The sequence below is a fragment of the Macaca mulatta genome, chromosome 4, assembly GCF_049350105.2.
Source record: "Macaca mulatta isolate MMU2019108-1 chromosome 4, T2T-MMU8v2.0, whole genome shotgun sequence".
Classification (NCBI taxonomy): domain Eukaryota; kingdom Metazoa; phylum Chordata; class Mammalia; order Primates; family Cercopithecidae; genus Macaca; species Macaca mulatta.
The window spans coordinates 132,880,858-132,885,516 of record NC_133409.1 but is presented as its reverse complement, the minus strand read 5'-3'; the positions used below and the strand labels follow the sequence as shown (position 1 = coordinate 132,885,516).

Sequence of the window (4,659 nt, the reverse complement as noted above, 5' to 3'; positions counted from 1 at the left end):
CCTAACATGCCCTAATGTACAACATCCTGGTGGCTTAAACTTTTATTGCATTTTTGGTTCAAGCCCAGAACAAATTTCTTTATAAGTGAAAAGAAATCCCTTCAACTGAACACTGACTGGCTTTGGAATTTAGTTTCATTACAGATTTATTGTTCTTAATGAATTAAACCTAAAATTTCAAGCCAAAACAACATGTATGCAAAACTTATGGTAAAGTTATTTCAATGACAGCTAAATGTTGGAATCACATGTAATGTTAAACTACTTTATATACTTAACTATGCTATCAGATTTTAAAAAATGAGAAATCCATTCTCATACAAAGTTGTAGTGGGTATATTTTACAAGATCAAACTACAGTTCTAGCAGTGTCTTGGGAACCTCTATGTAAATGCAAAGGAAATATCTGTATTTCAGAATCCACTTGACTGAGCAATTGCAGAGCTTCCACTTAACCTTCAATTAGAAATGATAAATCTGCAATAAAATGACATGCTAAATGGTATCAAAAGAAAAATCTAATAGAAATATATAAATGCCTCCAAGCATTGAATATGCTCAATTAAAATCATACGCTCATAGATTTATATCAGTATTTGGCAGTAACCATTTGTAGAGAAAGATATTTTCAAAGATGAAATACACCAATTCTTATTACACATTATCATGAACAGATGAATATTTTTAATCAATTTTGAAATATGAACCACTAATTTTGATCACCAAATAAGCAAAATAATATGTGCTCCCCAAAATAAAATAAAATTTCACTCTTTTTCTTACTCAACTGTGTTACAAAATATGTACTCAGTTATATTATCTTTTAATTTCACCAATAAAAATGGACATTTGTTTTCTCTCTTGTTACATTAGTTATTTAATATCCTTAGATTATCTAGTATTCTTGATTTAGTCTCCTGGCCTACAAAAGTTAGTATTACTATCTGACTCTTTTTTTTCCTCATTAAACTTAGTTTTAACAGGTCTCAAAATACTGTGACAGGTTTTTGGTTGTTTTCATTAAAAAGTACTGATTTTAGGGCATCTGTAATCTCGCTACTCGGGAGGCTGAGGCAGGAGAATTTCTTGAACCCTGGAGTCGGAGGTTGCAATGAGCCAAGATCACGCCACCGCACTCCACCCTAGACAACAGTGTGAGACTCCATCTCCCAAAAAAAAAGCACTGATTTTAAAAACTAATAACTTAAAACTACCACACATTAAAAAAAAAAAAAAAAAAGAAAAGAAATATTGGGCCCACAAAACATTCTCCTTTCCTTCTGAAGATTTTATGACGCATTGCTACCATTAACCAATCTTGTACTGTTAAACTTAAATGGCCAATTGAAACAAAAAGTTCTGAGGTCATTCTTTTACCACTGATTAATATTGGAGTAGTAGGTATTAGGGATAATATTCATTTAGCCTTCTGAGGCTTCTGAGTAGACTTGGTGACTTTGCCGGTTTCAGCAGCTTTCTTGTCCACTGCTTTGATGACACCAGTAGTAACTGTCTATCTCATATCATGAACAGAAAAACGACCCAGAGGAGAATAGTCAGAGAGTCTATCAACACATGTGGACTTGTCAGAAACCACATCAACAATGGCAGCTCCATCAGATTTCAAGAATTTAAGGCCATCTTCCAGCTTATTACCAGAATAATATTCAATCTTTTCGTTCAGCTCAGCAGACTTGCAAGCAATGTGAGCTGTGTGGCAATCCAGTACAGGGACATAGCCACCAACGATTTGATTTGGCTGGTTCAGGATAATCACCTGAGCAGTGAATGCAGCTGCTTCCATTTGTGGGTCATTTTTGCTGCCACCAGCAACATTGTCACAACAAATATATTTGACAGACACATTCTTGACATTGAAGCCCATATTTTCCCCAGAAAGAGCTTCACTCAAAACTTCATGTTGCAGTTTAGCAGACTTTACTTGAGTTGTAACATTGACTGGAGCAAAGATGACCACCATGCTGGGCTTGAGAACATGTCTCCACTCAGCCCACAGGGATGATATCAGTACCACCAATTTTGTAGACATCCTGGAGAGGCAGATAGAAGGGCTTGTTAGTTGGATGAGTTAGTAGTCAAGAGCTTCAGGCAGTGTGGTTCCACTGGAATTGACATCTTTACAGGTGACTCTCCGTCCCTTGAAACAAGACGTGAGCACTTGGTTCTCATATTAGTCAGGGTTCTCTAGATGGACAGGACTAATAGGATAGATGTTTATGTGGTTTGGCTGTGTCCCCACCCAAATCTCATCTTGAATTCTCAAATGCTGTGGGTGGGACCTGGTAGGAAGTGGTTGAATCATGGGGGTGGGTCTTTCCCATGCTGTTCTTGTGATGGTGAGTGGGTCTCATGAGATCTGATGGTTTTATAAGGGGGAGTTTTCCTGCACAAGCTGTCTCTCTTTGCCTGCTGCCATCAATGTAAGACGTGACTTGCTCCTCCTTGCTTTCCACTGTAATTGTAAGGCCTCCCAGTCACTTGGAACTGTAAGTCCATTAAAACTCTCTTTTGTAAATTTTCCATTGTTGGGTATGTCCTTACCAGTGGTATGAAAATGGACTAACATAGATGTATATGAAAGGGAGTTTACTAAGGAGTATTGACTCACACAATCACAGGGTGAAGTTCCACAAAAGGCCATCTGCAAACTGAGGAGCAAGGAAGCCAATTCAAGTCCCAAAACCTCAAAAGTAGGAAAGCTGACAGTGCAGCCTTCAGTCTGTGACTGAAGGCCCAAGAGCCCATGCAAACCACTGGTGTAGGTCCAAGATTTCAAAAGCTGAAGAACTTGGAGTCTGATGTTAGAGGGCAGGAAGTATCAATCATGGCAGAAAGATGGAGCCCAGAAGACTTAGCCAGTCTAGTCCTTTCACGTTTCTCTGCCTGCTTTTATTCTAGCCATGCTGGCAGCTGATTAGATCATGCCCACCCAGATTGAGGGTGGGTCTGCTTCTCCCAGTCCCTTAACTCAAATGTTAATCTCTTTTAGCAACACCCTCATGGACACACCCAGAACAATACTTTGCATCCTTCAATCCAATCAAGTTGATACTCAATATTAACCATCACAGTTCCAGCACGTTATTAACATTCCAACCAGAAATTAACACAAATGCTATTATGTCAAGTTTGTAGCCAGTCTTCTTAAAGTAAGTGCTGACTTTCCTAACGATCTCCTCATATCTCTCCTGGCTATAGGGTGGCTCAGTGAAATCCATTTTGTTAAAGCCAACTATTGTTTCACACCTACAGTGTAACCAAGAAGGGCATGATCACGGGTTGGCTCATCCTTGGAGACACCAGCTTTGAATTTGCCTGAGATCATGTTTTTGATGAAGTCTTCGTTTCCTAGGGTGTCAATGAGAGTGACATAGGAGTTTCTGATCTCAAATTTCCACAAGGAGATTTCAATGGCGATATCACATTCATGCTCAGCTTTCAGTTTATCCAAGACCCAGACACATTTAAGGGAACCCTTTCACACATCAGCAGCTGCCTTCTAAAATTTTTAAATGGTTCTTTTGTTGATGCTATCACATTTGGAGATCAGATGGCCAGTAGTCATGGACTTTCCCAGTTCTATGTGTCCAATAACAATGATGTTGTTATAAATCTCTTCCTTTACCATTTTGGCTTTTAGGGGTGGTTTTAGCAGCAAGTGCTCTGGAAGCAAACATGTTGTGAAAAAGCTACTATCTAATTCTTCACAGAAAAAGTTTGCCAACTTTTAAACTGAATTATAAAGTTAACAATTCCCAATATACCATGCATAGAATTTACTTGTAAACCCTTTTTCTTTTTCACATGTTTTATCAACTCATCTTGCTATATTCTCCTTACCAGTGAACTATAATATGATATTGTCCATATAATTGATAAACATGATCCTCAGAAGTATAGCAAAATGATTACATTCCTTACACAGGACAATTAGCAGAATTGGAAAGTTGCTATAACCCTAAGGCAGGATGAAGAAAGCATACTCCTGTGCAAATAAAGTAGTGAAATGTTTATTAACTCAGAGAAAAAATACACATGAAGTCACATAGACACCATCAGTTATATTTACTTTGTTTTCCAAATATGCCACATGTGAAATAGCATCTGCAATTGCAGTCATCTCCTAATAAAGTGTATTTTAATCTACTGTCCTACAAGATTTTCCTACCTTCTGTGCAGGTCAAATTGTCAATTTAAGTGAGTATATAAAAATGTTATTTTTACATGCATCTTTTAAGATGTTGATGGTGCCACTAATCTCTCTGGTTCCCTCCAGGGATCAGATACTGACTTTGATGTACTTTTTGAGTAAAAATAGAATATTCTAGGAGCTGGCCATTTTTTTACTGTAAGAGCCTTTACTAGTTAAAGAGGCAATGTGGTGATGCTGTTGCTGAATGTATTTATTCCTGATATTAACTCAGCAGCTAAGTAAATAACCGCAGAAACTTTTTTCCAGATCTACCAGGCCCATTGTAAAATGTAGATTGGTTCCAAAACTCCAGTTACCTGAATAATTTAATTTCCTCACTTTTCTCTTACTGGTCGTCCTCAATGGCATTCTGAAACTGTTCATCAGCTTTTTATTTTCAGAAAAAAAGTTATATATATATAAATATATGTATATATTTCATATTT

The 4,659-nt window shown here is 37.3% G+C and overlaps 1 pseudogene; it reads right to left on the bottom strand.

The window, feature by feature from the left end:
* Nucleotides 1–1,417: 1,417 nt before the first annotated feature.
* Nucleotides 1,418–3,361, bottom strand: LOC106997957 (elongation factor 1-alpha 1-like; annotated as a pseudogene).
* Nucleotides 3,362–4,659: the final 1,298 nt, after the last annotated feature.